General features: G+C 41.8%; 1 protein-coding gene across 14 annotated transcripts in view; it reads left to right on the top strand.

The window, feature by feature from the left end:
* The window catches only part of COG6 (component of oligomeric golgi complex 6), a 299945-nt gene that overhangs the window by 270862 nt on the left and 14688 nt on the right, over positions 1–14395 (top strand). For 5 of the 14 annotated variants that reach the window (XR_010936899.1, XR_010936893.1, XR_010936887.1 and 2 more), the window contains 4 exons: positions 2278–2356; positions 3712–6090; positions 6290–10333; positions 11360–14077. The gene's annotated coding sequence lies outside the window, so the exon portion shown is untranslated. Of the gene's footprint in view, positions 1–2277; positions 2357–3711; positions 6091–6289; positions 10384–11359; positions 14078–14395 lie in introns of those variants that run through there. The other 9 variants (XR_010936897.1, XR_010936889.1, XR_010936890.1 and 6 more) reach the window with 8 other exon arrangements.

Raw genomic sequence — 14395 nt, 5'->3', positions numbered from 1 at the left:
ACCAGACGCCGTCCACCACCACTGTCCAGTGGTCCCTGGAGGTGTGAGAAGCCAAGTCATTTCTGTTCACAGAGAATCAGAGTGAATCATGACCATTTCTGTCAGCCTGAGGTTGAAAGTGAAACCCTATTCAACCATCAAGATTTGCTCAACGGGAGGTTGGTTTCGGTGGGAAGCAGAGCACAGCATATACTCATAAGTAGTCCCAGACCTGTAGGTGGAGAGCTTTCCTTTCTGGTCCCTGGTTCAGCACATCATCAAAGAGTCTCTCTCTCTCTCTCTCCTTCATAGAAAAAGGGCCAGTACACTGTTTTAAACAGATCATTAGATGAAAAGTTGAAATACTGCTTTTAACCCCAGCTATGTGTCCTCGAGCAAATTATTGGCTTCTTTGAGTCTCAATTTCCTTGTCTTTATTTATTTTTCACTTTTTCTTCCTAGCTTTATTAAGATATAATTAACGTATAACATTGTGTAAGTTGAAAGTGTTATATTGCACTATGATTATCACCGAGTGTGAGCTAACACCTCAATCATGTCACATAATTACCATTTCTTATTTTTTTAAGGGGCATTAGACTATATCACCTCCAAGTTTCCTTCCAGGTGTAAAGATGAGCGGCTCTTCTCCTTATAGCAGAAACTCTTTGGAGTAGGGGTCGTAATTTCAACTCCTGTGGCCCCTCCCCATTGCCCTCTCCACAGTGACGGTCTTTTCTAAAGGGGGGGTGAATGTGTCATGAAAGTCTTCCTTTAAAATGCACACACTTAGGCGTCACAAACCTCAACCATTAAGCTACAAACCACCCCAACGATAAAGGCCCCTTTCCGCCGAGTAACTTCATCACAACAAGAGATTACTATCAAAAGGATGTTTGATCCTGCAACTTCCCAAGAGAGATAAGGCTTCTAAATTGATATCTATGAACTCTGTCTTTCTACAGAGGCAGACAGCTACTCATATTTCCCCACAGAAGAAGTGGGGTTAGCAGGAAAATAAGAGTGTGTTTCAACTCCTTTTCAGTGGAATTTATGGGTAAACCGAGGGGATTCACCTTGCGTTTTTTTTTTTTTTATTTTTATTGGGGTAGAGTTGATTTACAATGTTGTGTTAGTTTCAGGTGTACAGCAAAGTGAATCAGTTATAAATATACATATATCCACTCTTTTTTAGATTCTTTTCCCATATAGGTCATCACAGAGTATTGAATAGAGTTCCCTGCGCTATGCAGTAGGTCCTTACTAGTTCTCCATTTTATATATAGTGGTGTGTGTATGTCAGTCCCAATCTTCCAATTTATCCCTCCCCCCTGCCTTAACCCTGGTAATCATGTTTGTTTTCTACATCTGTGACTCTACTTCTGTTTTGTAGATAAGTTCGTTTGCACCCTTTTTTTAGATCCCGAGAGGCCAGACTCTGACTGAGGATGTCCTGATATCTGGGCATACCCCGTCTACAGCGCAGCCACAGAGAGGGTAGTTCACCTCCCCGGCCTCCCGGTCTGTTCTTCTGCTGACTCCTGCCTTGTGGGTCACACAAGGGTGCTAGCAGAGGGCACTCTTGTGAGAAAAAGTGCCAGGAACTGTGCCTCCTCTAGAAATGTCACCAAGACTCCGTTATGGAACAAGAATGAGACATCCCATCGACTTCCAGGCATTTAGGTTCTGCGGGCTGGCGTGCGTGGGGTGTTTGCTTGCTCTGTGCCGCCAACGCCCTTGCTGACTTTTGCAGCCACGTGAGGCTGAGCTATTATCAACGGTGCAACAGGAATAGGGCTCCTTGTTTGATGCAAAAACATTTGGCCAAAAATGCATACATCTTGGAGGATCCATGAAACTTTAAAGATAAGAAAAACCCAGTGTCTGAAATCAGAGACAGCTCTCTGGAAAACTGAGTGTGTAAGATGGTCAAATGTGACATAAATGCCAGTGATGTGTGCAGACCACACCATGTCTGCTCATTCTGTGACCTGATGAGTGTTATTTTGAACTGAAGTGACTTTGTATAAGCATGGATATTTTCCCTTTTTTCTTCTATTTTTTTAAGAAGGAAGAAAATAAATTAAACCCAGTAGTAGCCAATGAGTAAATATGTTATCTATTGTTAAAATTTATCTATAGCCGTACCCATAGAAAAATTCATGTAAGAGTGTAACTTCATAATTAATTTTAATATGTACTTTTGGATCATTTCTTTTATAATTTTCATCACAGTGATTTTTTTTTATAGAAAAGTAACATTTTTATGGCAGTCTCTGATGTCTCTATTCCCCACAGAGAACAGACACACTTGTCTCCGACTGTGAAACTTCCTTTTACTGAGTCGGTGATCACTCTGCATTGTCAATCACTGCTTGTAAGTACATCACCTTCAACAGACCATGGAGTCCTTGAAATAAAGGGACATCCCTCCCTTAGGCTTAAAATACTTAGCAATTGGTACATATGAGATATATAATAAAGAATTATTACATAAATAAGTAAATTTACCATTACAGAACCATGTTACATAATGCAAAAAATATATATCTATATCTATATCTATATCTATATGTATATAATGAAGTCTCAAGTCTAATGGGCCAAAACAAAAACAGAAAAGGAAAAAACTAACTTAATTTGTAACATTCCTTTTTATCTGATGTCAATTTTGTTCTCCAATAAGCCATTGATAGGTAAAAGGCAAATGTTAAATCCCCATTGCTAGCAATGCATCATACAGAAGCAACACCATCCAAACAAAAACACATTCTTGGTCAACTTGAGTTTTCTCTCAAATATATATAAATTGAGATCCAATAAAAGGAATTTAATTCCTGTCCAGAGTAATTCAGGGAATCTTTTCTGGAGGAGATCTCTGTCAAGATGAAATAATGCAGTCTGCTTGAGCTGGGTCCAAGTATTTTAGAATGTGTTGCCCTCACCATTTTTGAAAGTCCAAAATAGAGGATCTAAAAAAAAAAATCCACAACTTTTTTTTTTCTCTGAATGGAACATTCCATTTCAGTGCAATTCATCAATTTTTTCCACCTTGCTCTTATTACTGTTTTTTTACCAGATGCCCATTTCTTTCTGTTATTTCTTTCCATGCCCATGCATCCATGCCTGGTAACCTGAGGTTTATTTCTTTTTATTTTTTAATTGAAGTATAGTTGATTTACAATGTCGTGTTAATTACTGCTATACAGCAAAGTGATTCAGTTATACATATATATATATATATATATATATATATATATATATACACTTCTTAATATATATTCTTTTCCATTATGGTTTATCATAGGATATTGAATATAGTTTTCTGTGCTATGCAGTCGGTCCTTGTTGTTTACCCATTATATATGTAAAGGCTTACACCTGCTAACCCCAACCTCCCACGTCACCCCTCCCCCCAGCCTCCTCCTCCTCGGCAACTACTAGTCCCAGGTTTATTTTGGTGAAGCGTTCTGGCTGTGGCCAGGGTCAGAGGAAAAAAGTTAGTCTTCACTTGCAAGTTTTAAAATGCTGTTTTATGGACCATATCGAGGATTGTTTTTCTTTCTCAAAATCTTTCTAAGAGAAAAAACGTACACCATTTAGGGAGCTTCGTACTGGGAACAGTCTGCATCATGGGCTGTATTGTCTCTTCACTCTTAGGGGGCAAAGCAGGCACTGTGCTTCCCACAATCACATGATTAAGATGACCCCATTTTTGTCCTCTGCTCCAAGGTCTCTGGACTAGGAAAGAGCCTGGTGGCCTGTACAGCAAGACAAAACGTGGCAGTTTGATCGTATCCTGTATCTAGAGAAGAGCTTCAGGGAAGATGGTCTGCATAGCTCTGCATTACGCTTCACTGGAGCACAGCTCACCAGAAGCAAAGCACTAGCAAGTGACATTGTCCGGGACCCTTACCTCGAACTTTTTTCTACCGGAAAAAGGGGGATAGACTGGGGAGGGGAGGGGATGGAAGATTCTTCCCTCCATGTCTGACTTGAACATCATCCATTTATACCACCTGGACCCCAGCATTAGTTAATGGAAGTAGGATGTGAGAAAGTAAAATGAGAACACAGACAGTCAGACAATAGAATCTCAGCCTAGGAAAGGACTTCAAAGCATTTCTGTTCTACCCGGTTACCTGCCGTTGAAATTCCTCTATAATATCTCTGCCAAGCAGTTACCTGGTGTTTAGTTAGACAGTGAATAAGACAATCCACTCAGAGTGTGGCTATCACCGTCCTCAGAAGGATGCACTGTTCTCAGGAGGACCCTGTCGCCTCTTGGAGATCTAGATGTTTTGGCCATAGGTGTGACTTTTCTGACCCCAGGCATTTTGTGTTGATCTGGTTAGATCGTTGGTCAGAATGCAGGGTCACAGCTTCCATCGTTAGGTCTCATGACACTAGGAGGCTTATTTGTTTATTTTGCAAGGAGAGCCCAAGAGGAGATGAAAAAACCCCCAAATGTTCTGCAAGCCCTTTCGCTTCCCAAACATGGTAGCCAGCACTTCCACTGGCTCTGTTTAAGGGTTTCTTTCCCTTTGCTGTGTGTGACCATGTCTAGCCACCCAAGGAACAGCCTGCTATATGCTCTGACCTGTGCTCTGATCTTTCCTGAGGGATAGTTTATCGCACCAGACATCTCGGCAGTCTGGTTCAGGCCACAGATTCGGACCCCTGGATTTCCCTTCCGGATGCTAATGTTGCCGTCACACCTCAAGGACACCACTACCCATTCAAGCCCCATTGCTTCCTCTTCCTTTTGTTTATTTTCAGTCATAGAGTTTGCCAGTATGATAGTAAAATATGACCATATTCATGTATTCTTTACTTCTAAAGAATTGAATGAAAATAAAGTGAGCCATTGCCTTCTTCTAAGGCGCTGAGGACCTTTTGGTCAATAACCATTACTAAGCTCTCATTATATGCCAGAAGTCAACTTGATATTTTTTTCTAATCCCATCATTGTTTTGAAATACATATTTTGAAATTGACCCTGAAATTGACAGATCTTTTAATCTTTTTTTTTTTCTTTTTTTTTTTGGGCGATACGCGGGCCTCTCACTGCTGTGGCCTCTCCCGTTGCGGAGCACAGGCTCCGGACGCGCAGGCTCAGCGGCCATGGCTCACGGGCCCAGCCGCTCCGCGGCATGTGGGATCTTCCCGGACCGGGGCACGAACCCGTGTCCCCTGCATCGGCAGGCGGACTCTCAACCACTGCGCCACCAGGGAAGCCCCTTTTTATCTTTTTAAACATCATTTTAATGGTGTGGCTCTTCTGCTTCCTCCCATCACAATCCTTCTTGCATTTTCTGCTCCAAGAGGTGGAGGAGTAGAGTTCTGTTCTACACCAAGGAGACAGTTGGCACTCAATGAATAAAAGAGATCGTAGACCAGGGGAACACTCAGAAAATATAATTATTAAAGCAGAGATGTATGGTAGGGCTTTCAGCAACAGAGCTGCTTGAAACTCCTTCAGAAAGAAGAGCTAGAATTCCTTATCTTCCTTTTATTTTAGCATCCAGACTTCCCCTCCTGGCTCCTAAAAACCAGCTTAAGCTCCTTTCTGCTCCATAGCTTGTCGGTGACTAATCATAGTATAAATGTTCCTCTCCAGCTATAAGTAACACTGGAGATGCCAAAACTCAGAGAAGCATTAAATCACATGGAACGTTCGTATCAGTAGAACGCAGGTCCTCTAATGATCACTACCTGCTATAACAGTACGATTCAAGGATCCACCTGGAAACAGACCTCCTTATCATTTGCTGACAAAGAAGGCTAAGAAGTGCTTCTTAGCTGGAAAGACACTCAACTTATATTGTACCACTCTTGTTTTCTCCTCCCACATGGGCCGTGTACCCTGAAGGAAATACTTCTTAGATGTGTTCGGAGGTTCTGTCCATTCTTCAACCCTGAGGTGACAGTGGCAGATGGCTACCGCCCTTCTCTTAGGCACCATGATACCTAAATTACCACGTAACGATGGGACCCATTCTGATGTCAGAAGCTAATGTCCTGTGAGGCGAATGGGCTGCTTCTCAGAAGACCTGGAATAAATGAGGGGCAGTGGAAGTGGTCCCCCCACCGAGTGCAAGTAGTAAGCAGGTACATGGTGTGCAGAGAATTTAAAAGCAATGATAAGATCAACTATCTTGTGTGTGTGTGTGTGTGTGTGTGTGTGCGCGCGTGTGTGTGTGTGTGCGTGCCTGTGTTTGTATCTTTGGCTCCCAGAAGCCCCACTGAGAGTGATTTGTTTTGAATATCGATGCCTGTTCTGGTTGAGACTTTTCTTTCCCTCTTAAAGGTTTCAGCAGAGGCTGTGAAAAGGTAGAGATCAGAGCATACAACATTCCCTAAGGGACTTCTCGGAGGCTCACACTTCATGTGCCAGACTCCCTCGCTTCAGGATAAGTATTTGACATGCTTTGTTACCTGATTAAACCTGCATGTTTTTCCTTCTGGCTTATTACTGTCTGAGGCACTGTGTTGTGAAATGAAAATTACTGGCATTTGCCTGCCAAATGCAGTGATTCAGAGAATTGTGAATTAGGATTCTTTAATTACAGAGATCTGTGCCTGATAGGTTAATTTCAAAAGCAAAGTTAACCACATGTGTTCTATTTATTTTCAAACTAATTCTATTGAATTACATTTCATTTAAAAGGCCTTCTTGGTCCCCTTTTAATAAACAAAGAACAAAAGACAAATGCTTTGTTAAGATTCAATCTCATTTCACCTGGGCTACAGAATGAAGAGGAAAATTACATTCTCATGAAATAGAATTCAAACACCAGTGATTTTTATGAGATGTTGCTTTAATAGTACTATTATTTGGTAGTATTATTCTGAACTATTTTTATATTAAATTATTTGAGAATAAATAAGGTGATTTATGGGGGGAAGACAGAAGGTTCTGTTTTAAGCTCACATGGTTTTCTCTATTTCCCATTGATGTTTAGATTTTCAAGAAATCACTATAAATGGTATCTAATTTTTAATTTTATAGACCATTTTGTTATTGTTAATAGAAATTAATTTGAAACAACAGTAACAATTATTGCTACACAGTCTATGAAGGCAGCTTCTTTATTTTTATTTTTTTAATTAATTAATTTATTTATTCTTGGCTGAGTTGGGTCTTCGTTGCTGCGTGCGGACTTTCTCTAGTTGCAGTGAGCGGGGGCTACTCTTCCTTGCGTTGCCCGGGCTTTCTCATGGCTGTGGCTTCTCTTGTTGTGGAGCACAGGCTCTAGGCGTGCGGGCTTCAGTAGTTGTGGCGCACGGGCTTAGTTGTTCCACGGCATGTGGGATCTTCCCGGACCAGGGTTCAAACCCGTGTCTCCTGCACTGGCAGGCGGATTCTTAACCACTGCGCCACCAGGGAAGCCTCAAAGACATTTACTTTTAAAGGATATATCCATTATAGTTATTTTAAGTTTTTCTTCCTTTATTAAAAGCAAGGTGTGCACATAATAGTAATTTGCAAAAGATCCAGACAGTAGAGCCCCAAATAAGAAGTTTGTCTCCCACCATCCCCATTACACAGAATCACAGACTGTTAACAGTTTCAGAATTTATTTCCTCTAGAGCTGGTTTTATATTTTATATGAGATGCCTCTATTCTTTTCAAGAACTTTTTTTTTTTTTTTTTTAGCATATGCCCCTCTGTTACATTAACCTCCAATTTCCTAGGCTCCTCCCCAGAAGCAAAGCATCTTGGGTGCCTCTTACGCATGCTCCTGGATATTATATTATCTAGGTAATTATTTAAATGACTCTCAAGTGGAAGATAGTTTCAAAATGCTAACAACTTCTGCATTTAAATAAAATGTGAATATAAGCATGAAAATGCTGTAGGGAAAGCACAGGTTGTTTCTCCTTTTATATAATCCTTCAGGATGTCATTCCCTTGGAAAACTCTTCAGAAGTGGTGTCCCCCTCATTGCCTCTGTCCAGGGACCTCACTGTCCTTCATACACGGTGCATACACTCCTCGTCCCCAGATTATTTACACTCACAGGGAGATGCAGCTACCCCCAACTGGGTAGGAAAACCTTGCTTTGTTTGGGGGCTCCTTGTGACTCTGTTCTTTGATTCTGTGCCATGACACGCTTTGCAGGTAAACTCACCTCATACCACCAAGAGCTTGTAGTATTAAATTGATCTCACTTCTTAGGTTGGCATCCAAGATAAACTCTCCCTATACCAAATTCTAACCATTAAAATAAAGCTCAAATGTTTGGAGGGTAGTTTTAAAACTGTAACATTATTTCTTTAAAATGACCACAACACAACAAACTTTTCTGGCCTTTCACACACCTTGAATTTTGGTAACTCTTCCCAAAGCTAAATGGGAAAAAATTAAAGGCCAATATATTAGTTTATATTTACTTTTAAAACAATTATTTTATGTTTCTATAACTGATTTATAACCAGTTGATAAGAACTTCCATTTTTCTGTTGCCCTCCTGGCTGTTTTTAAGGCACTGAGGTTCTACTGAGAAGGTTCTACTGAGAAGCCTTCTAAGAAGATGTGTTGGGACCCAGTTCTTGATTTAACATAAATTCTGAGATTCCCTGCTGTTCCCTGTGAATCCTTGAGTGGATTGAGGAAAATGAGAGAAACATAATTCTAAAACAGTATAGCACGATGCTACAAACTTTCTGTGGTTTTATTTCTTTTATGTTCCCTTTAAAAACAAGGTATAGGGTCTTCCCTGGTGGCGCAGTGGCTAAGAATCCACCTGCTGATGCAGCGGACACGGGTTCGAGCCCTGGTCTGGGAAGATCTCACCCCAGACCGTGGGGTAACTAAGCCCGTGCGCCACAACTACTGAGCCTGCACTCTAGAGCCCGCGAGCCACAACTACTGAAGCCCGTGCGCCTAGACCCCGTGCTCCACAACAAGAGAAGCCACCGCCATGAGAAGCCCGGGCACCACAATGAAGAGCAGCCCCCGCTCGCCGCAACTAGAGAAAGCCTGCGCGCAGCAACAAAGACCCAACATAGCCAATAAATAAATAAATAAATGAAAATAAAAAGTAAAAACAAGATATAGTGAAAAACAACAGATTTTTTCAAAAATTGTTTTGTGATACCACCAGCCCTGCAGCCGCTCATGCAGGCACCCAGCCTTGCTCAGTAGCTGATTAGTCCTCACTTCATGAGGCAGGGTCTGGCAGCCAGTTGGGCTGGGGGCCAAACCCACCCACCAGGACACTCAGAGTAGTTGGTTGCCCCACAACAGAAGGGCCCACTCAGCCCACGTAGGGGCACCCCTAGGCCGTAGAGTTCTGGTATCCAAAGGGGAGTATGCTAGGCCTACATCTCCTACATAGGCCACTTTTCCAAGATCCAGAAACGTAATAGGCAAGATATAGAAGCAAGCTAAGTGTCCATCAACTTAAGTGTCCAGATGAATGGATAAAGAAGATGTACAATGGAATATTACTCAGCCATAAAAAAGGAATGAAACCTTGCCATTTGCAACAACATGGATGGATCTAGAGAGTATTACGCTAAGTGAAGTAAGTCAGACAGAAGAAGACAAATACAGCATGATCTCACTTGTATGAGGAATCTAAAAAACAAACAAACAAAACACAATGAGAACAGACTCATAGACACAGAGAATAAATGGTTGCCAGAAGGGAGGGGAGTGGAGGTGGGGGAATAGGTGTAGAAGATTAAGAGGTATAACCTCTAGTTATATAATGAAAAGTCACAGGGATAAAGTACACAGCATATGGTTAATAATTATTGTGACAACTTTGTATGAGGACAGATGGTTACTAGACTTACCATAGTGATCATTTCATAATGTATGCCAATGTCAAATCACTATGTAATACACCTGAAACGAACATATTAGTTATATTTCAATTTCAACTATAGTTCAATATTTGAAAATGGCTTCCACTCCTTTGCGATCTATTCACCCCCCCATTTTAATAGCCATGTTGGATGGGTTGCATGAATGAGTTCATTGTAAGGGTGGATATCGGCTCATTAATGCTGTTTAAAAATATTCACGTGCAACTTCCTGAGTTAATGGTTTCAAACATTTAAATTCGTTCGTTGGAAAATAAATAAAAAATGGAAAATCTGTGCTTTTTTGCATGTCAGACTCTGTTCTGGGCACCAAGAAGACAGACTCCCAGAGCCACAATCCTCAACAGGAAGAGTCACAGCCTGCTGGGTGAGGCAGGTCACAGACCACCAGCCCAACGTCACGATGGCTCTTGGAATAAGAGTGAGGAGACACGAACTCTGCCTGGGATCCTGGAGAAGCTTCCACAGAGGAAATGATGGTTATCCTGCGTTATAACGAAAGACGGAGACTTTGGAGGTGAGGATGGATGTTCACGCTGAGGGAGCTGGGGTACAGACGTCGCTTTGGTGAGTGGTCTGGTGAGGCTGGAGCGGAGAGGGAAAGGGCGAGGTCGCTGATACACCAGGCTAATGATGCCTCGTGGGTGCTAAGGGCTCACTGGAGATTTTGCAGTAGGGGAGTCAGAGCCGGCCCTCTCCCTGCTTAGGGCCAAATCAAGGAAACAGCCTGTTACTAACCTCTGCACCCCCCTGAGTGCAGCAGGCACCCCAGGGGGAGTCCGGACAGGAGTGTGACGGTGTTTCTCAAATCAACAGGATGTATTTGTAGGAGAGATATCAAAATAACTCTTTCCACCCCGTCCCCGTCCCCCCAGCCCTGTCCCTCCGACAGATCCCAGCTTAGTCACAGTTATTTTCCCCAGAGCAATCCCTCCTCCTAGAACTGGGAGAGGAGGTATTCCCAGACCCTTGCTGGGAGGCTTACTGACGTCTAACCACAAAGCTGTGCAGAACAGACAGCCCTTGAATGAGAAGGCTGCTTCCCCAGCCCACGGGCATAGCAGGAGGACGACTCTAGCCCAGACGGCCTGCGGAAGTCAGAGCAGACCTCTTAGAAAGCGGTGCTTCTTTGCTACCTCCATGCTTTACATTTTTCTCTTTGTGGAAGTTCTGTTCCTGCCCGAAGTTACTTGCAGAAGAGCAAAAGGATCTGTACAAAGATTTATGTTACAGAGGTTTTCATTGCCACTTGATGAATTTTGGCGAAACATGGAAAACAACCCTAAATTTCTAACAATGAGGAGCTGGTTAAATCAACTATGGTATATCCATGCAATGTTATACCACGCGGCCATTTTAAATGGCGGAGGAAAGAATATATAATGAGATGGTACAATGGTCTTGATTTCTAAATGCTAGAATTACGCGTGATTTCTTCTTTCGGCTTATATGCACCTACTAAATTTTCGGTAATGCATGTACACGTTTTAATTAAAAGGAATGCTATTTTTGAAATCAACAGTCATTTTTTCTTTATTTTGAGGTCCAAACACTCTGGGATTCAATACCAATTTAAGGCACTATAAATATAGCAAATGCTTAAACCGGATCTTCATGTATAATTTACTGAAGGAGTCAAGTGTACATTTCGGAACAATTCAAAGCTCTGATTTGGACTGTGGTCCTGGGGACATGGTAAATCCTCAAGAGTAAAATTTAAGATGTTTCATCATCCATCCAAACCCCTTGACACACAGATTTTCTTTACGCAAGGTTGTTCAGACACCATATTTTTTGTTATTGAACGTGTAATTTGACAAATTGTTTTCTCTGTCTCAACTCTGGGATTTAATAGTTACAAATAGGACCTTAAAAGGTAGACATCCTTTACCTCCCCACATAATTATTACTTACTGTTTATCACTCCCGCTCACTGGTCCTACCAACCGCTGTCCCCAGCAGGCGTACGCAAGTGTAACAGTTCTGTCCCGGTTGCCATTCTGAAAATAAATTTGATTTAATTGTGGATCAGCAATATGGAATATAATTTATATACATGTAGTTGAAAGGGGCCTTTATAGAATTTCTATTTATTGCTTTTATAAGCTCAAGCAAAATAATGTTTTTCTCAGGTTTTTTTTTTGCGGTACGCAGGCCTCTCACTGCTGTGGCCTCTCCCGTTGCGGAGCACAGGCTCCGGATGCGCAGGCTCAGCGACCATGGCTCACGGGCCCAGCCGCTCCGCGGCATGTGGGATCTTCCCGGACCGGGGCACGAACCCGCGTCCCCTGCCTCGGCAGGCGGACTCTCAACCACTGCGCCACCAGGGGAGCTCTTTTCTCAGTTTTGCCATGAATGCTCCTCTTCTGGATTTTGATGGAGAGTCTTCCTCGCATCTCTGGCGAGTGATTCCCAAGTAAGCAGAATTCTAGGTGACTGATGGTTTCTCTGGAAACGGGAATATACCTCTCGTGCTTTCACCCACTTTTAAATTTTACGCCTTTTATTTGTCTTCTTTTTTCTTCTTCCATACCTCCTGTGTAAGTTTTCCTTTTCTTTTCCCCTGGGCTGACAGTTTTCGCCAGTGGAGCACACAGGCTTTTGCTTAATGTTCTGGGGGGTAATTCGGGACTGCAAATTGCTATGATTTTCATAGACTCTCACTCTATAAAAATCCCTGTATGAATGTATAAATCTAAAAGAGAGTTTGTGGAGAAACAGGAAAAAGGCACAAGCCCTGAACTTCAGGTACCGTTTCTACATAAGGAAGAAAACAAGGAAAATGAAACAGCAAAGCCAATGGAAGGACCAGGAGAGTATGTTCTTCTAAGACCTCACATAGAAATGTCATCCCCAGATGCCCACAGAGACTTTAACTATTTTCCCTTAATTTTGGAAGGGCAGGCTTAAAAGTGTTTTAATATTAGAAGTGTCAGAATAAGCTTCATGAAAACATTCTTTCTTATTGGAAAGGGAACATTAATTTCAGATTAGCAATTTAAACAATTTTTTTATCACTTTAATTTCGGAGCTGTCAGAAGAGAAGCTTCATAAATATTCTTTCTTGTTCGGAAGGGGCATTCTTATAAAATGGAAACTCTGGGGTGGCCCAACTGAATATGCCCTGTAGAGAAACTATAGAAAATGTTAAAATAATGAGATCTTACCTTCCAAGTGCCCAGGGAGTGGGACCCAGGGAGGCAGTTTGGAAGAAGTGTTAACATTTAAAAACCACCTGGGTTCCATATAATACGAGGGAGTAGCAGTCCAGCCGAGTTAATGGTACTTTTGAAAAGTGTTTTAGGGGCTTCCCTGGTGGCACAGTGGTTGGGAGTCCGCCTGCTGATGCAGGGGACACGGGTTCGCGCCCCGGTCCAGGAAGATCCCACATGCTGTGGAGCGGCTGGGCCCATGAGCTATCCATGGTCGCTGAGCCTGCGCGTCCGGAGCCTGTGCTCCGCAACAGGAGAGGCCACAACAGTGAGAGGCCCGCGTACCACAAAAAAAAAAAAAAAAAAAAAAAAAGTAAAGTGTTTTACTTACTCTGCGGGGAGCTCAGACATAAGGAAAATCTGGCTCGGCTGTTTGTGGTTTTAGAGCGGCCATATTCAAGAAAGCCAAAGTGAAATATAGGCATTATATAAAAATCCCCTTTACATATCAATGTGCTGTATGGAGTCCTAATTGCAGATAGGGAAACTGAGGTCTCTGAGAATAGATTTGAACTTGCCCAAAGACATAGCAAAGCAGTCATTTAAAAGAAAACTTCTAAGTCAGACAAAGACAAGAATTAGACAACTGCTAAGTCAGACAAAGATTCTATGTGGAATCTAAAAAGTTAAATATGGGGAATTCCCTGGCAGTTCAGTGGTTAGGACTCCGTGCTTTCAGTGCTGAGGGTCCGGGTTCAATCCGTGATTGGGGAACTAAGATCCCGCAAGCTGCGTGGCGTGCCAAAAAAATAAAAACAAAACAAAATAAAATAAAAAGTTAAATAGGTAAAAAACAGAGAGTAAGATGGTGGTTACCGGGGGATGGTGTGGGAGGGATAAGGATTATGGTGTTTAAGGGTAATAATTTGTAACAAGTAGTAAATAAGCCCTAGAGATCTAATGCACAGCATAAAGAATAGAGACAATAATATTGTCTTATAATTATGTAATGTGATAACTCTCACTATTTTGGCAATCATATTACAATATGCAAATATATCAAAGTAACACAATGTGCACCCTAAACTTACATAATATTATATGTCAAATTTATTCAATAAAAAAAACTTCATACAAATGTGATACATTTAAAAAAACTTGAAGGTGTTTCCAATTTTGTTCACATGCTCTGAATGTCTGTTAATTCCTTAACTCCAAATATTTGGATAACTTGACTTTATTTGAACAGCACTTTAAAATTTAATACACAGCCCCCTTTTCAGCATTATAAAATTTTGTCTCCAGAAATAAATGTAGTCTTGAAAATTCCCCATCACATATACTCTCCCACAAAAGTGTAAGAAGCACATCTTTTTCCCTAATTCCTGGCCCAGATTCGGGCTGTAAACATTTCCAAACACCTGCGT

The sequence above is a fragment of the Pseudorca crassidens genome, chromosome 18, assembly GCF_039906515.1.
Source record: "Pseudorca crassidens isolate mPseCra1 chromosome 18, mPseCra1.hap1, whole genome shotgun sequence".
Classification (NCBI taxonomy): domain Eukaryota; kingdom Metazoa; phylum Chordata; class Mammalia; order Artiodactyla; family Delphinidae; genus Pseudorca; species Pseudorca crassidens.
Note: the sequence above shows the minus strand (reverse complement) of the source record. Positions and strands in the feature narration are given on the sequence as shown.